At 48.7% G+C, this 20,971-nt stretch overlaps 1 pseudogene across 1 annotated transcript in view; it reads right to left on the reverse strand.

Annotated features, from left to right (window-relative positions):
* Window positions 1–1,347: 1,347 nt before the first annotated feature.
* LOC144942211 (cadherin-13-like) overlaps window positions 1,348–20,971 on the reverse strand; it is a 43,274-nt pseudogene continuing 23,650 nt past the window's right edge. Inside the window, exons 9-11 of the transcript XR_013639334.1 lie at window positions 4,064–4,209; window positions 2,367–2,594; window positions 1,348–1,763 (exon numbers count right to left, since the gene is read on the reverse strand). The product of XR_013639334.1 is annotated as a cadherin-13-like (transcript). The remainder of the gene's footprint in view (window positions 1,764–2,366; window positions 2,595–4,063; window positions 4,210–20,971) is intronic.

Here is a 20,971-nt window from a genome sequence, read left to right on the forward strand (position 1 = left end):
GTTGGCCTGGGTATCGAACTCGTATCGTTCGTAGCACAGCGTGCACCAACCAACCACTGTGCCACTGCTCTCCCAACTGCGTATTATTCACTCATCAGAAAAAAATATTGTTGTACTGCACTTCTATGCTACATCATCTCTACTCCCCGACTTCACCGAGCTTCATTGACCAGCGCGGTGAAGTATGGTCAAATGACCCCTCACCAACCCGCACGGCGTAGCAGAGGGCGAACTTATCCAGCAGTGCAGTAACAAAAAGGGCGGGGGGGGGGTGGGGAGAAGTGATATACGAAGACAAAGATCCCCCGTGTAGCCTTTAACAGACTGTTGGGGCAAGTGCTGTTAGCGAGCACATTTGAAGGCCGGCACGGTACGCATGGGGGTGGGTGGCCAACACCACGCCCGGCCGCCTTTGTCTCCCCAGTGCCGATGTTTACACTCTCGCAGCAGGTACTCATTGAAAGGCTGAGTCGAGTTAGGGGAGGCCGAGGACGGGTTAAATTATTCGCCAGTTATTGGTCTGGAGCAGGAATCGAACTCGGGTGGCCGGGTTCGTCGCGCAGCGCGCTAACCATTGCACCACCGCTCCCCACCAGTACATAGGGACGCCACGGTGGCGAAATGTTAACTACCTCGCCCGGTACACAGAAAGTCGTGGGTTCGATCCCGATCCTGACGCCTGCTGTATATTTCGAGTTTGCGCGCCTCTCTTCCCATGGTCGCGTGGATTTTTATCCGGGCTCTCAGGTTTTTCCCTCCACGTGCGTTTAGAGTATTTGGCTGCTTTAGATTTCCACGCGATAAGCCACTTTGTTGCGTTGTCATTTGTGGCCAGGTCGCTTCTGAAAGAGAACTACGCAAGCTCAGTGGGCTTGAGCTGGTAAAATAAAAATAGTTAAATAGCTTTGGAGTGTTTTCTTTTAACATCACGCAGGGCAGCTCAGAACAGCGGTGTGCTGCATCAACTTGCCCCCCTAGAGCCAGCACGTGTAGCTACGGTGCTCCTGCAGCACCACTCGAGCACGGCAGGCTAGCAGTGGAGACAGGCGAGACCACGTGTGTGTGTGTGTGCACCTAGCCTGGCACAAGCGCCGTGGTGACGTCAGCACCACTTTGGTGGTACACGGCTGCTGTTGTTGGCCGCTGCTGCTGCCGTTGTTGTTGCGTGTGGTGACGCGTGCGGGTGCGTGTGCTCGCTAACAACACTTGCCCCAACAGTCTGTTCAAGGCCATACGGGGCATCTTTGTCTTTGTATTGGGCTGCGTGTTGTGTCGGTGCGTCAGTGGCGACACGTGGCCTGGCCGTGTCCGCGGCGTCACCACGAGCACGCCACGCGCGCGCGCTGCCTACACGGTGCGTGGCGTGTGTGTGGCGTGTTCACGGCGGTGGTGGTGGGGGGGGGGGGGGGGTGATGGCGGTTGGGGGGGGGGGGCAGCGGGTTGGGGAAGTGGGGGGGCACCACATGCACAGGGGGAGCCAGAGACTCCCTCGCCCCCCCCCTAGAGGAAGGCGAGCAGCGTGGACGCCGCGGCGATGAGGAGGGCGGCGAGGAGCCCGCAGCCTCCGGGGGCCGCGAGCAGGAGCATGAGGGGGGACCCCGCGGCGCTGCAGTCGGGCTCGGAGCCCTGGGGGCAACTGCACACGGACGCCTGGAAGGCCACGTCGGCGTTCTGGGGGGGCACGCCCGAGTCGGTGACGCGCAGCTGCACGCGGTGCAAGCCCAGGGGCAGCGGCCGCGTGAGCACCAGCTGAGCGTGCGTGCCTGTGAGGGGGGGGGGGAGACATGGGGGGAAATGTGGAGAAATACGGGGGAGATGTGAGATGTTGGGAGGTAGAGAGAGAGAGAGGCATTGCGAGACGTATGGGAGATACGGGGAGGTACGTGGGGATGCATAGTAGACACGTTGGGAGACATTGGGAGATATGGGGAGACATGGGAAGATATGGGGAAAGATGTGGATATGCATAGGATCGTGGGGAGATTCGGGGAGATGTGTGGGGATGCATAGGAGAGACATTGGTTGACGTTGGGAGATGTGGGGACACGTGGCGGGGGGGGGGAAATGTGCTGAGAAGCTTTAAACTATTGTTATTGTAGTGGGTATTTAATGTGGCGCTACACTCTGATGTTGTCGGATAAAACATTTATTAAAAAGTCTATTTAATGAAGTAGAACGTGTTGTCTATATTTATTTAAAGTTACACATTTCTCAAACCCCCCACCCCCCCTCGTCACATCGTCACAAATGTCTGACCACGCCCCCTAGGTGCGTGACGTCATTTATGGACGGCCCCAAAGTTCTCACGCGTGGACCCCCCCCGCACCCCCAACCCGGGGCCCGCCAGACGTCTGCGGGGCCGTTACCGTTGGCCCCTTCGAGCTTCCACGCGGCGGCCGAGGCGCCGCGCAGGACGAAGGAGAAGGGGCCGCCGTTGGTTCCCGCGTCCCGGTCGGAGGCGCGCAGCAGCGCCACGGCCACGCCGCGGACCCCCTCGCACACGCGGCCCTGCAGCGGCGTCACCATCGGAGCGTTGTCGTTGACGTCCACGAGGGTGATGACCAGCGTGCTCGTGCCCGTGGCCGGGGGGTTCCCTGCGGTGGTTGGGGAGGGGGAGGGGGTAGGTTTCAGTTTACAGTTTCATTTATTAGGTACTAGCTTTACTACCCGGCTTCGCCCGGGGCTTGGATTCGCCACGCCCGGCCGCCTTTGTCTCCCCAGTGGCGATGTTCACACACCACACCAGTTACCCAAAAAAATACAAAAGTCTATTTTAATAATTTTTGAATGGTGTACAGTCTGGAAAGTACCCACATGCCAAATTTCAAGTTTGTTGTATGTCGGGAAGCACGCTAAACATTAAACATTTTGAACAGACACACATAATCACAACTTTGCCTTTTATATATATAAAACCCTATGAGCCATGCGGCTCTTGAATCGGGTGCAACCGCAACAAACAACAACATGAACAAGAAACATCTTAAAGTGACTACACGCAACAGAAAAATCCAAAAACAGCAAAGTCTTCCAGAAAAAACACAATATTTCAACGTTGGGTGTAAAAATCCCAGTGGGATGTAAGTCAAACAATACCAACCATAAGACAATTTAGATAAAAGTTATCAGGCTAACTCTGTACTACAACAAACAAACATGGCTAAACCAAAAACTTTTCAAAATTACCAAAATAAAGCTATAAAAACAATGTAACGGTGATCATAGGAACTGTGATTAAAATTTAACAATAAACGATATACATAACATGTACGACCAAACTTTGCAGCCATAGCTGGCTGCAAAGTTGGAGTGACTCATTCAGCTGGCTGCATGAGTCACTCCATAACAACAGGAGTATCAGTAGCAGTATCAACATTTTTCAATACACCTTTAAAGATCAGCATACTATAATCAAAACTCAAGATCATACTTTCCAGCGGTCGATTCTGAAAAAAACGAGCCATATAGATTAGTGGGCCTTACCTGGTAAAATAAAAATATATATATATAATTTGGTACACACAAGATAAATTGAGAGTGATTTATTTTTCAAAGTAAGCTAATTATTTTGTGTCTGTGCCAGGCTAGGTGCACTTTTATGACGATGATGTCCTAGCTGCTGATACTATATCTGTTGTTGCCGAAGATAACATTGCTAATGCTGTTTTTGCTGCTGATGCTACTGTTGCTGCTGTTTCTGCTGAGAATGCTCCTGCTGCTGCTGATTATGCTGCTGCTGATGCTGCTGCTGCTGCTGCTACTGCTGATGATGGTGCTGCTGCTGATGCTGTTGCTGATAATGCTGTTGCTGATAATGCTGTTGCTGATAATGCTGTTGCTGATAATGCTGTTGCTGATAATGCTGTTGCTGATAATGCTGTTGCTGATAATGCTGTTGCTGATAATGCTGTTGCTGATAATGCTGTTGCTGATAATGCTGTTGCTGATAATGCTGTTGCTGATGCTACTGCTGCTGATGATGCTACTGCTGCTGATGATGCTGCTGCTGATGATGCTGCTGCTACTGATGATGATGATGCTACTGCTGCTGATTGCTGCTCACCGTCGTCCGTGGCGAGGAAGGACGCCGTGTAGTACCGCCCATCCTGGACAAAGCTCGACTCCCGATCGAGCTTAGCGGCGGTTCGCACCTCGCCGGACACCGAGTCCACGCGCAGCCAATTGGCCGGATCGCTCAGGATGGAGAACCTGGGGGGAGGAGGAGGGGGTAGGGGGGAGGAGGAGGTAGGGGTGGAGGAGGGGGTAACGGGGGAGGAGGGGGTAGGGGGGTAGGGGGGGAGGAGGGGTAGGGGGGGAGGAGGGGGTAGTGGGGGAGGAGGGGGTAGGGTGGGAGGAGGGGGTTGCGGTGGAGGAGGGGGTAGGGGAGGAGGACGGGGTAGGGGGTGGAGGGGGTAGGGGGGGAGGAGGGGGTAGGGGGGGAGGACGGGGTAGAGGAGGGGGTAGTGGGGGAGGAGGGGGTAGGGGGGGAGGAAGGGTAGCGGGGGAGGAGGGGGTAGGTGGGTAGGGGGGTAGCGGGGGAGGAGGAGGTAGGGGGGGAGGAGGGGGTAGGGGGGTGGGCTCTCATGAAATTGTCTTTTCTGAGACCAAGGTGCTCTGCAAACCTCCTGGCTACCATCAAAGGTTTGTACACGAAGCCATCCAAATATACAAACACAGACATAATTTCAACCGTGATGATGGGTACAAACTTAGTAATCATTGGAAAGATGTTATTAACCATGCAAAAAAGATTTAACTACACATGTTTGGACCATTTTATTTGACAGGCACTATTCAGTTACCATATAGTTTCTTCTTTTTTCACACACTGGTTTTCCTACTTTAAGTTTTACCACACATATTTGGCAAATCTAGATTTAATCCCAGCAACGTAGCAAAGTGCTGTTTCATCTACATAACAAAGGCTCAGTCCCATTCACACCCGCCGCACCTTTACATCAGCCGCACCTTAACAACTCTTAGAACCTCCGAGTCCAACCAGTCTACACAACAAAGACTCATTCCTGGCAGCGGTTTCAGCCGCACCACCTCTACATAACAAAAGGCTCAGTCCCATTTACAGGCACCTTTACATCAGCCGCATCTTAACAACTCTTGAAACCTCCGAGCTCAACCAGTCTACACAACAAAGGCTCATTCCTAACAACGTGCTTCAGCCGCACCGAACCTCACAATAATAATATCCAGGGCCTACCTTGGCTCCTCCCACCCTCAACCAGTATATATGTAGGGCTTGAGATAGCGCGCCACGCATCCCCCGCCTCTGTTGCTATGCGAGCAAGCACAGTACAGTGGGGTGATGTGAGGTAATGGTTGTTGTGACTTTAGGCGAAGTGGGTCGTTAAGAGTTGAAACAGGTGTCAGGGTAGCCGGGAGGACATAGGCCAGTGATTGGCTGGAAAGGTAATTGGGCATTAGCCGGCGTCGCTCTGGCGGCGAAAACAAGGCCACGTGACACGGGGGGGGCAGGGGGCGAGCGATGAGCAGAGGGTAGAGTTAATTAGGGTGATTAATTGGTGTGGGGATATAAGCCAGAGCGCAACGGAGAGAAGGGAGTCTTGTACGAGTTGGCGTCGTGGATGGAGTTGCAGCAACGGTGCCCAGGGAGTCGCAGAGCAAGTGATAGTAGAGTAAGGTGTAGAGCAGGGGTCCTCAAACTTTTTAAACAGGGGGCCAGTTCACTGTCCCTCAGACCGTTGGAGGGCCGGACTATAGTTAAAAAAAACTATTAACAAATTCCTATGCACACTGCATATATCTTATTTTGAAGTGAAGAAACAAAACGGGAACAAATACAATATTTAAAATGAAGAACAAGTAAAGTTAAATCAACAAACTTGCCAGTATTTCAATGGGAACTATGGGCCTGCTTTTGGCTAATGAGATGGTCAATGTCCAGTTCCATATTTGTCACTGCTAGTCGTAACAAGTGATGCAAGTGTGCATCCGTTAGTCTAGATCTGGTTGGAGATTTCAAATGTTTCATTCTGGAAAAAGTTTGTTCACAGACATAAGCGCTGCCAAAGATGGTTGCCATTTTGAGTGCATGGTTCCTGAGATGAGAATATGTCTCAGAGGGGAGAAATGCATAGAAATTATGAAGGCTGCTTGACTTGAATGCGTCTTTCAGAGTGTCACAATTCTGCAGTTCAGCCAGTTCCATTTGGTAAATTGTATCCACATTTTCAATGTCAATAGAAAATGGGTTACGGAAAAGCTGTATGTCCTGTTCAAGGAGATGAAGCTCTTTAAATCTAAATTGGAACTCCTTTTGCAATTTTTCCAGTGAATCCACATATGTTTTGTTTGGGAATGCAACCAATGGTTTTTCCGCTAACAGATTTTGAGTTGTGGGGAGATGGCAGAAGTTTTCCTCCTTCACGTGTTTGATGAGGAGGCCTAATTTTACTTCAAATGCTTTGACGTGTGATTGCATATCACAGATGAGCTTCCCCTTTCCTTGAAGTTGCACATTGAAACTGTTGAGTACCTCTGTTACATCTGTCAGAAAGGCAAGGTGCCATTTCCATTCTGCATCATTGAGCTCTGGTACTTCTTTGTTTTTTGAAAACAGAAAAGCTGTAATCTGTGGAAGTAAGTCATAGAAACGTTTCAAAACTCTCCCTCGACTCAGCCAACGGACTTCTGTGTGGTACAGAACATCTTCATAGTCAACATTTAGCTCAGACATAAATTCCTGAAATTGTCTGTGGTTTAGTGCATGAGCTCTAATGAAGTTAACAGTCCCACTTCAGTGATTTACTACACAGCGCTTGTTGGTGGATGAGGCAGTGTATGGCTATTGGATGAGAATGGTTATGTTTGTCCATCTCTTGGTTAATGCGAGCAATTACTCCTTTCTTAGACCCCACCATGCTAGGAGCACCATCAGTTGTCACACTGGCTAGTTTAGCCCAGTTCAGCTCCAAATCATTCACAGTTTGGCAAACCTTTTCATAGATATCCTCTCCTGTAGTTGTTCCTTTGATGCTTTGCAGTGCAGCAAGCTCTTCTGTGACTTCGAAATAGTCATTCGTCCCACGAATAAAAATTAGAAGTTGTGCAGAATCACGAACATCATTGCTTTCGTCGAGTGCCAAGGAAAAATAGGAAAGTTTTTTTGTGGAGTTTTGCAAATGCTGATGGAAATTGTCTCCCATTTCTTCAATCATCCGTGTAATTGTTGGTCCTGAAAAACTCACTGTAATAAATAAATCGGCCTTCTCTGGACACATCTCTTTGGCAACAGAAAGAAGGCATTCTTTAACAAATTCTCCCTCAACGAATGGTCTGCCAGTGCACGCTATTAGCTTGGCAACTTGAAAACTTGCTCGCAGTGATGAAATATTTAGCTGCTTCTGCTTCACAAAAGTATTTTGCTGAGTTGTTAATGTATTTTTCAGTTTTAATATTTTATCTTTTCTCACTTCTCCGACCAAACAATCATATTGTTGTATCCTAACCCTTCTTCCAAACTTGATATTTTTATATATTATCATCATTGATATATAATGAATGAAAACACTAAAGCGCAGCAAACTGCAAAACACCAGGTGTTGTAGTAATGAACGGGAGGAGGGCTAAGATGGCAGAATTGCAACCTTGCTTCAGGGATAGATAAGGCCTGAGAAACGGGCATGTCACCCGTGCAAGGGCAGAGACAGTGGGAGAGTCAGCCAGACAGTTAAAGCAAAAAGCCCAACCATCTATGACCTCAGCACATGGGCAAATAATTGGGCAATGAAAGGAGCAGAGGCGCCTTTGTCTGGATCACGGCCACAGAAGGCCGGGGGGGGGTCATCACTGATTGTGTGTTAGGGATTTCGAGCTAATTGGAACACGTGCACACAGGGAGGAGGAACACGCCTTGTTCTCTGCAGCTGGAAAAGCCAAGATAAGCCCAGCTCAAGGTTGTGTATACAGGAGAGGGGGGCTGATTAACAACCACTGCACGTCTGAACGTGAGGGGGCCTTGTCCTGAAATTAATCACACTCCCAGAGCAGAAGGTTGGGTGACCACAGTGAGACGAAAATAAGGGTGTTGCTCTCTCTCTCAAGGCTGCAGGCTCAGCTGAACAGCGAGGCTGCGGGGGGGGGTACCAAAAGTTCGTGTTCACCTAGTTAAGTCGAAAAGCTCAATTATTCTGTATTGCTATTAAAATAACGTTAAAGTCGGAGTTTAACAACAGGGTAGGCTAAAGTTATTGATACAACTCGACCCGAAGCATAACGGGATAAATCACCACCAGGTCGAAATAAAATACATAATAAAAGAGCGATGTTAAACCCAGGGTCGGAGAGAAAGGGAGATCCCGGCCGTCTTTGTATCCCCGCAGCGCGGGATATGAGTGTGTACACGCTCGGGGAAACCTCCACTTGAGTCAAGCACCACGATGGGAAATGACAGACCTTAGGTTAAATACAGAATCATAACTGGGAAATGGTAAGGGACAAATGTTAAAACTTTTAATCATTTCTTCATGCGTCAGCGAGGGTCGGGGGGAGTGTGCCCCTCCCTCCAGGTGGTGCAACACGGACAAAGACGCCTATGAGACGATTTGTAACGTCTGTGTTTTGGTTCATGAAGAAGGCCAAACAAGGGATGAATCGCACCCAGACAGAGAGACGACCTCGAGGCAATTTGTAACACCTGATTGTTTGCTCGTGGATTTTATGGAGGGAATATGACCACGGGATATATCGTGGGTGATGCACACAAGGACACACGGACGTACGGACACACACATGAACACACCTACACACGGACAGATCCTGACACAGTAAATCAAAAGAAAACCCCGCCTTGTGGGCAGGACCCAAAGGGATTTTTCGGCATAAAAGAAAGGACTGAGCATTGGAAACCAGTTGGACCAGGAGAGTCAACTCATCACGAGGGCGACCAACGGGTCGACTCATGAGCGAGCTCGACCGGAAGGGTCGGCTCGACTCATCAGCCGAGTTGGACCAGGAGAGTCAACTCATCACGAGGGCGACCAACGGGTCGACTCATGAGCGAGCTCGACCGGAAGGGTCGGCTCGACTCATCAGCCGAGTTCGACCAAGAGGGTCGAACTCACCAGCCGAGCTGCGACTAACGGGTCGGCTCGACTCTTCAGCTTCTGGGACTCAGCCGAGTTCAGCTGGCTCTCGGGGCTCGACTCAAGCAGCTCCCCGTCGCCTCTGCAGGCGGGCAAGACCCGCTTGACAGTTCAACCTGCCGCGTCAGAAGCCCCTGCTGGTAGCCAGGGTCGCGGTCTGGTGACGAGAGGACGACGGTGCGCTGCGAGCGAGCTGCGGGCGCCACCTACCGACCGGGTTCCGAACTACGACAGCGTATCAACAGGCATCCAACCAATTCCCCACGGCGACAGAGGAGCGACTAATACCTTCTGGGACTCAGCCGAGTTCAGCTGGCTCTCGGGGCTCGACTCAAGCAGCTCCCCGTCGCCTCTGCAGGCGGGCAAGACCCGCTTGACTGTTCAACCTGCCGCGTCAGAAGCCCCTGCTGGCAGCCAGGGTCGCGGTCTGGTGACGAGAGGACGACGGTGCGCTGCGAGCGAGCTGCGGGCGCCACCTACCGACCGGGTTCCGAACTACGACAGCTTATCAACAGGCATCCAACCAATTCTCCACGGCGACAGAGGAGCGACTAATACGTATGACGCGCACCGCCCCCTCACCACACGACCACCAGGCGTTTGTTTGACATAAAGAACCGACTCCGAACACTGACTATTGAAGACAACTCTTACCACTCAAACCCACTCGAACCCATAAGCCATCCGTGGCTGTGAAGAAAAACTCGAGACCGAGTGATGGCCATCCGTCATTTGTAAGAGTATTATCTTTAATATTTAGTGGACTGTACTCTTAATCGCATAAATTCCCAACAGATCCATCAATACGAATTGATTCTTGGCACCTCCTTCAGCCGAGCCACTCTGTTGTCAGATAACCTGCGATGTATCTGTTGAGATTGGTGCCTTTAAGAATCATAACGGTTTTGATTGTGTTTTTTCGCCGTATAATCTTTCAAGCATCTTTCATTCATTAACGTTAAGGTTTTCCTAGCATAGTATTTGCATGTTTTAACGACTCTCTCTCTCACTAACAACCATCGCGTTACGCGGGATCCATGTGCCGTTGTCAAGTGAAATCAGACAATCGTTGATGATACTGTATTGATGCCGTATTGACGTTCCGGGATTGAGAGTTCGCATACTATATCATAGTTGAGGTTGAATTAGTAATAAATTGATTAATACAGAAGTGGTTGTGTGATTCTTTCCTGAAGTCTATGCATAAGATCTGCTTCTGCGTTGAGATCTGAACTTGGTGACCTTAATAAACACACTAACACATACTCAGTAAATGTTAAAGCGATAACGGGGCGAACCGGGGACCTAAGATAAGCGAGAATGAGACGAACCTAGACAACGATGCCGAGTTAATCTAAGTTAATCTTGTATACTTACACCACACCTGCATAACTGCATACGATTAATTGCCTTATTTCCGATCGATAACCCACCCTCGTCACCGAGGCGGGGTCTGGTTATCATAACGACTTGCATTATCATAATTACACCCACTCGCATAACTACTACAATTACCTCTCGAATTGGCATAATTAAATGTGCGTAATTACATGGATTAAAGTATTTCCGGATAATTACACCTTTGGCCAAATTTCGATTGATTATTATTATTTTCACTGAATATTCATAACCCACATATACAACATAATAATTTCACCCACGCACGCATACAACACATCAAAATTTTCACACCCAAGATATACAACATAATGGGGGCTCCTGTCCGGGATTTCTCGCAGACAGTTTGTGCATGAATTCAGGAACGAATCACTGTTGTGTTAATCAAAGTGTTGTGAACTAACGTTGCTTTGTGATTGTAAACGGGCGTAAAACAAAACAAAACGCGCTCTGAAGGGAATACCAGAGTAGCAGAGTATAACAAAGACAGCTGGGCTGAAATTATTTGCTCGAGTTGAACTGACGCATCCTGTGATACAATTGTGTATAAGTGCTCTGAAAAGGAATGTCTAGAGTAACTTCCGCCACTTGAGATGATAGGATTAAGAATAATTTTTGAATGGGTGACGGGGTACGGGGAGCTCGTATTAAAACGTACCGACCAATCTGTTACAAAGCAGTACAGTCAGAGAGACATATGGGGAGGGAGCTGTATCGATAACACGAACACACCTCGGGGGAAACTAATTGACTGGATAAAATGTAACAAAGGCGAACACGATGCAAAAACTACAGGAAAGGCAGGACAGGACTCATTCCTCCTCACACAGGCATACAGACAGGGATGGTGGAATAAAGGGAAATTTGGAAAGGAAACGGGAGATAAATCGTCTCTAATAAACGAGGAAAAATGTCCTCACACCATTGTAAGGGAGGAGAAATCAGGGCTCGCGACACCAGCGGAGCTCACAGACGTGGATCCACAGAATAAATGTGGAAGTAACATTAAATCACACTCATTCGAGAGAAGGGAGGGAGAGATACATATGCAAACAAAAACATGTGAGATTGACAACTTCACAGATAGAGGGAAGCAAAATGTTAAAGTAAAGTTGACAGGACGTGTTCCGCTAAGGGCAGAGGCAAAAACTGAAGGGAAATGGCAACACGAGCGACACGGCATTGAGCGCGCACACAGAAAATGCACACCGCTTAATCACGCCCCACGCAGAACAGATAAAAGTGACAGATTGCCTGATGATAACTTGTTTGATGATGACGCTGACGGCGACCAACTTTCGGAATACTTTTTCAACAGTAAAACCCTTAAATTGATGGACAAGGCTTTAGTCAGAATTCCCGATTATGACCCCCACAGTAAGTCCATGGATATCCACACACATATCGCGACAGTGGAAGAGGAGGCAATGATTAGAGGGTTGATGAGACGGGATGAAAAGCGAGTTTGTTGAAACGAAGCTTAAATAAAGATTCTATTACATGGGTAAAGTCACTACCACACAAGGTTAGAAATGATTTTAAACAACTGAGCCTGGCAGTGATTCGGAAGTTTGGAGAATATTCGACACTCACTGAGGGGTTTTATGCTGTAAAGTCGATGACCCAGGGCATGGACCAAGATCCACGTGACTACCTCGTACAATTTAAAAGAGCGTATTACGCAGGCGATGTGAATCAATACCACGAAGGAGATAAAATGTTCAAAATTATGTTTTTTGAATCCTTGAGCCCAGAGATTACCGAAAGGGTGAGAATGGTTGTGAATCCAGAAACCGCATCCTTACGCCGCATAGAGAGCAAGGCGTACATGGCATGGTTATACAGAGCTAAGAATCATAATTCGGATCCAGAACACAGGGAGAGGGATAAGGAACCCAGCCTCTCAGAGAGGAATAAAACTCACCGAGCAGTCCCACAATGCAGGACGGAGCAAACACGCACGCACACATGGCAAAATAACCCAGGGAGAGGTTGGCACGAGGATGAGAGCGGCACAAAGCCGGACATTCAGAGGAATCGCAGGAGGGGGAGGTTCGGAACAGAACCATACCAACACCCCATGCCACGACACACACGAGGCCAAAATTACGCACAGAGATGGCAAGATAACCACCCAGCGGGAAGGGGTTACACAGACCGCGGAGGTATGGATGCGAACATTCAGAGTAATCGCAGGATGGGAGGTCAAACACAATCGATCCAATTCCGACCAATTCCTCCACCGGCTATACCAGGAGGGAATAGAGGAATAACACAGAATGCGGTCCAAAGACATGATGAACTACCCACAGTGAGCGCGAGCAAGCGGCCAACACGCGTCCCACCCGCCGAGGTATTAAACCCGAAACTCAATGAGAAATACGGGCAGGCTGCAGGTGACAGGGCGGGCAGAAACGTGGACAGTACTACCGTAAATGACGCGCGGATCGAATACAAGGACAAGGTTGCATTGAAGCGTGATCGGACAGTACAAAAACCGACAGCAGGGACACGCCCTGAGGAGCGCAGGCATGAGCCTTTGAATGGAAAATATCCAAGGGAAACCAAAATTTAAGTGGATCGGAGTGCTAAAATGGAGACGAATGTCCATGACGTATCGGGAATGGTGTTGAAATCCAACACACTCGTAAAAGCAAAGAGGGCAACATTACGAGGGACAGAATTAAATCGACACACTGACTCGGCAAATGTGCATGTAATCGCAGAGAGAGCGAATGCCAGTGAGGACGGAGTACAGAAGTTGGTTGTGTGCGCGAATTCTGATTATGTGCAGCACAATTTTACACCCCACACTCCCACGACGCGAGAGAGTGAGAGGGGAAATTACAAAAACGAACCGGAAAACCGTGATCGAATGATCAAAGTGATAAGTGGTAAACCAGACACTCGGAACTTGGTAAAAAGATTGCAAGGATGTAACAGGAGGGAATTAACGCAAAAATGCGTTCGAAACCGCTACCTATCGTTTCCCAGGATTTAACAAAAACAAAAAAAAATTAATATCCGTCGGAGTTATGAGGGATGAGAACCATGTAACTGGGGATATCGATGTTAAAGTTTTGTGGTATTTTTTTGTTTATTTCAAATGTAATCTTGTTAAGATTGTGATACATGCGCGCTTTGGAAGGAATGCGTTATGGATTAGTACCGATGTTTAACGTGGTGTTTTATTTTTTTTGCTTATTTCAAAAGTAACCATGTTACGATTGTGATACATAGGCGCGCGTCGTAAGAAATAACCGCCGAGAGTGAGGGCGGCTTATAGATTCATAACACAAAAGAAAGGGGCATTTACGTGGTTTGAAAATTCGCCAGTGGCCAAATCGACCCCTGATAATTTTCAAACGGCCGGATTGTTGTAACTATTTTTTTTATTAAGAACAATTCAAAAAAAAATATAATAATTTTTTTTAAATTTATATATATACCTTTTTTAATTAATTAATGAAAACAACTCACTTCTCCTCACAAGAACACCAGGAATCCATGAAACATGGAGGGCGGTTAAAGTGTTGAGAGTTCGGTCACAAAGAGGTCATGGACATCCAAATGGACAAAAGATGTATGGACTAGCCTCCCAAGACGTCTAGAGATACAGATAAGGGCAGAATAAATAACGGTTGAAACTTCGCGTTTTCTTAACGTTTTCCGTACCGAAAAGTAGAAACTTAACAAAGATAATTAACCAACAAACAATACTTTTATTATTATATGTTTCCTACCTATACGACCTTCCAAAAAAAAAATAAAAACTAAAGAGTACGAATTCCAGAAAGCTTAAGTGGAAACATAATAACGCTTAACCTTAGGACATAAAAATTAACTCAGAATAAAACACCAATCTCTGGGGAACTAAACTAATGGGCATATCACACTACGATAATATGTAACATGTTTTCCAGGAAATGGCAGCCCTCCTGCTCACGCTCCTGCTAACGTACCTTGCCAAGCTAGATAGAGCCAAGGCCTGATGATGCCACCCAAGAATAACCGTAGAAACTATATTTTTAACGATATCTCCTATAACACGTAGTCAATAGAATAATTTCTCCCTCCCTTATCGTTTTACCTTCCTTTAGAATATTTTTTTTTTTGTCACATATAACCATGTAAGTTGTGACACGTACGCGCGCGTTGTAAGGAAATAGCAGCAAAACTTGAGGACAATCGATGGTTCATGATGGAAGAAGGGTATACATTTTTTTAAAAATGACCCGTGGCCATTTGACCACTGGCCATTTTTAAAAGGGCGGAATGTTGTATCCTAACCCTTCTTCCAAACTTGATATTTTTATATATTATCATCATTGATATATAATGAATGAAAACACTAAAGCGCAGCAAACTGCAAAACACCAGGTGTTGTAGTAATGAACGGGAGGAGGGCTAAGATGGCAGAATTGCAACCTTGCTTCAGGGATAGATAAGGCCTGAGAAACGGGCATGTCACCCGTGCAAGGGCAGAGACAGTGGGAGAGTCAGCCAGACAGTTAAAGCAAAAAGCCCAACCATCTATGACCTCAGCACATGGGCAAATAATTGGGCAATGAAAGGAGCAGAGGCGCCTTTGTCTGGATCACGGCCACAGAAGGCCGGGGGGGGTCATCACTGATTGTGTGTTAGGGATTTCGAGCTAATTGGAACACGTGCACACAGGGAGGAGGAACACGCCTTGTTCTCTGCAGCTGGAAAAGCCAAGATAAGCCCAGCTCAAGGTTGTGTATACAGGAGAGGGGGGCTGATTAACAACCACTGCACGTCTGAACGTGAGGGGGCCTTGTCCTGAAATTAATCACACTCCCAGAGCAGAAGGTTGGGTGACCACAGTGAGACGAAAATAAGGGTGTTGCTCTCTCTCTCAAGGCTGCAGGCTCAGCTGAACAGCGAGGCTGCGGGGGGGGGTACCAAAAGTTCGTGTTCACCTAGTTAAGTCGAAAAGCTCAATTATTCTGTATTGCTATTAAAATAACGTTAAAGTCGGAGTTTAACAACAGGGTAGGCTAAAGTTATTGATACAACTCGACCCGAAGCATAACGGGATAAATCACCACCAGGTCGAAATAAAATACATAATAAAAGAGCGATGTTAAACCCAGGGTCGGAGAGAAAGGGAGATCCCGGCCGTCTTTGTATCCCCGCAGCGCGGGATATGAGTGTGTACACGCTCGGGGAAACCTCCACTTGAGTCAAGCACCACGATGGGAAATGACAGACCTTAGGTTAAATACAGAATCATAACTGGGAAATGGTAAGGGACAAATGTTAAAACTTTTAATCATTTCTTCATGCGTCAGCGAGGGTCGGGGGGAGTGTGCCCCTCCCTCCAGGTGGTGCAACACGGACAAAGACGCCTATGAGACGATTTGTAACGTCTGTGTTTTGGTTCATGAAGAAGGCCAAACAAGGGATGAATCGCACCCAGACAGAGAGACGACCTCGAGGCAATTTGTAACACCTGATTGTTTGCTCGTGGATTTTATGGAGGGAATATGACCACGGGATATATCGTGGGTGATGCACACAAGGACACACGGACGTACGGACACACACATGAACACACCTACACACGGACAGATCCTGACACAGTAAATCAAAAGAAAACCCCGCCTTGTGGGCAGGACCCAAAGGGATTTTTCGGCATAAAAGAAAGGACTCTGAGCATTGGAAACCAGTTGGACCAGGAGAGTCAACTCATCACGAGGGCGACCAACGGGTCGACTCATGAGCGAGCTCGACCGGAAGGGTCGGCTCGACTCATCAGCCGAGTTGGACCAGGAGAGTCAACTCATCACGAGGGCGACCAACGGGTCGACTCATGAGCGAGCTCGACCGGAAGGGTCGGCTCGACTCATCAGCCGAGTTCGACCAAGAGGGTCGAACTCACCAGCCGAGCTGCGACTAACGGGTCGGCTCGACTCTTCAGCTTCTGGGACTCAGCCGAGTTCAGCTGGCTCTCGGGGCTCGACTCAAGCAGCTCCCCGTCGCCTCTGCAGGCGGGCAAGACCCGCTTGACAGTTCAACCTGCCGCGTCAGAAGCCCCTGCTGGTAGCCAGGGTCGCGGTCTGGTGACGAGAGGACGACGGTGCGCTGCGAGCGAGCTGCGGGCGCCACCTACCGACCGGGTTCCGAACTACGACAGCGTATCAACAGGCATCCAACCAATTCCCCACGGCGACAGAGGAGCGACTAATACCTTCTGGGACTCAGCCGAGTTCAGCTGGCTCTCGGGGCTCGACTCAAGCAGCTCCCCGTCGCCTCTGCAGGCGGGCAAGACCCGCTTGACTGTTCAACCTGCCGCGTCAGAAGCCCCTGCTGGCAGCCAGGGTCGCGGTCTGGTGACGAGAGGACGACGGTGCGCTGCGAGCGAGCTGCGGGCGCCACCTACCGACCGGGTTCCGAACTACGACAGCTTATCAACAGGCATCCAACCAATTCTCCACGGCGACAGAGGAGCGACTAATACGTATGACGCGCACCGCCCCCTCACCACACGACCACCAGGCGTTTGTTTGACATAAAGAACCGACTCCGAACACTGACTATTGAAGACAACTCTTACCACTCAAACCCACTCGAACCCATAAGCCATCCGTGGCTGTGAAGAAAAACTCGAGACCGAGTGATGGCCATCCGTCATTTGTAAGAGTATTATCTTTAATATTTAGTGGACTGTACTCTTAATCGCATAAATTCCCAACAGATCCATCAATACGAATTGATTCTTGGCACCTCCTTCAGCCGAGCCACTCTGTTGTCAGATAACCTGCGATGTATCTGTTGAGATTGGTGCCTTTAAGAATCATAACGGTTTTGATTGTGTTTTTTCGCCGTATAATCTTTCAAGCATCTTTCATTCATTAACGTTAAGGTTTTCCTAGCATAGTATTTGCATGTTTTAACGACTCTCTCTCTCACTAACAACCATCGCGTTACGCGGGATCCATGTGCCGTTGTCAAGTGAAATCAGACAATCGTTGATGATACTGTATTGATGCCGTATTGACGTTCCGGGATTGAGAGTTCGCATACTATATCATAGTTGAGGTTGAATTAGTAATAAATTGATTAATACAGAAGTGGTTGTGTGATTCTTTCCTGAAGTCTATGCATAAGATCTGCTTCTGCGTTGAGATCTGAACTTGGTGACCTTAATAAACACACTAACACATACTCAGTAAATGTTAAAGCGATAACGGGGCGAACCGGGGACCTAAGATAAGCGAGAATGAGACGAACCTAGACAACGATGCCGAGTTAATCTAAGTTAATCTTGTATACTTACACCACACCTGCATAACTGCATACGATTAATTGCCTTATTTCCGATCGATAACCCACCCTCGTCACCGAGGCGGGGTCTGGTTATCATAACGACTTGCATTATCATAATTACACCCACTCGCATAACTACTACAATTACCTCTCGAATTGGCATAATTAAATGTGCGTAATTACATGGATTAAAGTATTTCCGGATAATTACACCTTTGGCCAAATTTCGATTGATTATTATTATTTTCACTGAATATTCATAACCCACATATACAACATAATAATTTCACCCACGCACGCATACAACACATCAAAATTTTCACACCCAAGATATACAACAATATTTATCTTTATGTTGAGTTTCATAGTGTCGACATAAATTGTATTCTTTGAACACAGACACTATATTCTGGCATATCAGACACACAGCTCTTTCCTTGTACTGCATGAAAAAGTAATCATAAGTCCACTGTTTTTTGAATATCCTACACTCCGAGTCAATTTTTCTCTTTCTTGACATCATTGTTTCCTAGGGAGTCAAAATTGCTATTAGTAAAATACCAATATATATACAGCGCTACAAAAACAATATACCAGCAATAACTTTGACCACACAGAGACATACAGACTGCACTGCCCATCAATGCAGTCTGATTGGGGGAACTCCGCTTTTACCCCAGGCTCACACTGGTGCGGGTGCCATTAAAAAGTTAATTACACCTGCAGTTTTGTTCACAGATCGCAGTGCGATCTGCGAACTCGCATAGGAATCTGATCGCATGGGGGAGAAGACCCATGCGATCTACTGCAGGAAAAAAGAAGGCACATGTGCCTTTTTTCTTCCGAATCTAATGCAAGTTCAGCCATACAAGCATATGGCTGAACTCGCACTGCTCAGAGATCGCAACAGTATGAACCGGGGCTTACACAATATACAACATATAACCTTATATAATTGAATAGCAATCAGAATATAAATGCACTTACTGTCATTTAAATTGGGTTTCCTACTCCTCGGCTGTCTGTCACTGACCAGCACGGGAAAACAGCAGGCAGCCCCTCCAGAGATCAGAGATCACTCTGTTATTACCCCTCTATCATTTACTCAGCACACAGGAATATCACTGGGAGTGGAGCCGAGGGGCAAGTGAGGGAGCTGAGGGAGGGAGAGCCAGTCAAGCACAGCCAGGGGAGGGCTGGCAGCCTTAGGCCTGGGGGGCAAGTCCAGTCAATTGGCCCATTGAACCATTCACCAGCGCAGCCCAATGAGTGCCCACCGCCGCAGCTCAATCATTGCCCACCGCCGCAGCTCAATCAGTGCTCACCAGCGCAGCCAAATCAGTGCTCGCCACCGCAGCCCAATCAGTGCCCACCACCGCAGCCCAATGAGTGCTCACCAGCGCAGCCCAATTAGTGCTCACCAGCGCAGCCCAATTAGTGACCATGGGCCGGATAAATGCCCTCGTGGGCCGCATGTGGCCCGCGGGCCGTAGTTTGAGGACCCCTGGTGTAGAGAGACAGTGTTAGTAGAGTAAAGCGTAGAGAGACAGTGTCAGTAGAGTAAAGCGTGGAGAGACAGTGGTAGCGAGAACGCAGTGAGCAGACAGGGTAGCCATGCATCGGAAGGATGCAGAGTAGGAGAAACCGTAGAGACGACAAGCGTAGCGATAGTGAGGTAGAGAGACGCAGAGCGACGCGGAGCGGAGTGAGTGCACGGAGAGACGCGGAGCGGTGGCGCAGCAGAGCGACGCGGAGCGGAGCGGGGTTGCGCAGAGACGCGGAGTGGTGGCGTGGCGAAATAAAGAGAAAGAAAGACAGCCCTTGTACGAGTCGTACATATAAACAAGGACTGTTTTCTTGGAATTTCTCTTACTTGATACAGCTATCGTGCTGTGACGGTTCCACGTGAAGACGGAAGCTTGTGTTGCCTCCGAAACGTCGTGATTTTGATTTTACTTTTATTAATTTTAATTTTCTTTTTTACCTACGTGACTTTACCGAAAAAAACCTAAGAATATGAATCCTTGAAGGCACGAAAGCTTCAAATCTAGAATACCTTATGGGGTACATGTGCATGTACAGCTCGTTTGTGGACCCACTGCTATGTGCGTGTCTCCACACGCCGTGTGTGGGGGGTTCTTTGACCATACTTCACCACGATGGTGAGTGCCAGTTGATAAAGTGAGGAGAGAGGGGGGGAGATAATTGCAGAACACCGGATGTTGCTTTACCATGCAGACATTTACGACGATGATCTTATTGGCATTAATCATCGAGGACAGACTCGCTGAGTCTCAAGACACACCTTTGTTGTTTGAGGAGGGCCCTGCCACATGAAGACTTTCATTGTAAACATGACGAGAGTGAGCGGTCATCCACCGCGTAAACGAGGTGATGACACCACGAGGTGTCGCACGCATGGGGGTCCCCCACCCCCCCACCCCCCGCAACAACCAACTTGCTGTACCTGCCATCATCTCCCGGCCACCTGCGCCTCCAACCCCCTCCACCTCCAACCTCGTGGTGAGGTCGAGGAAGCTCCGACTGAATGAGATTGTGGGGGTGGGTTCCGTGCTGAGGGTGTTGCGTGACGTTGGGGATATCGGGGGGCGGGGGGTGATGTGAAGGGTGGTGTGCGTCTTGTCATCATTGCAGGCAGGCGAAAGCTCCTCGGAAAGAGCACTACTTAGTGCCTCCCTCCCTCGTTACGATTTCACGAGAGGAGCGGGACAGGGCGGAACGGCAGCAGTTGCACCCCCGGTGAAGGACATCAGAGGTCACCACCAATGTCATTGTTTCGTGACATCACAACAGCTCGCCATTGCTTCCTTCCGACCGACTGCGTCCCCAGATGTTGCACGCTCGGCAGCCGACCTCTGAGGTCCCCTCTCACGAGTCTCATAAAATACAAAGATGCCCCCCGATAGCCTCAACAGACCCGTTTTGGGGCAAGTGCGAGCACCTATGAAGGCCGGCACGGTACACAGGGAGGTGGGTGGCTAGCACCACGCCCGGCCGCCTTTGTCTCCCTAATAGTCTCATCACCACCGTCACCAGTAGCATCTGGCTCCAGGCATTGCCCCCGATCGCCTACCTCTGGGTGCCACTCCCAATGCCCTTCTCGGTCACGTGACCTTCCTCCTCCACCCTGCACCCGTGTC

This window comes from Lampetra fluviatilis, chromosome 26 (assembly GCF_964198595.1).
Source record: "Lampetra fluviatilis chromosome 26, kcLamFluv1.1, whole genome shotgun sequence".
Taxonomy (NCBI): Eukaryota; Metazoa; Chordata; class Hyperoartia; order Petromyzontiformes; family Petromyzontidae; genus Lampetra; species Lampetra fluviatilis.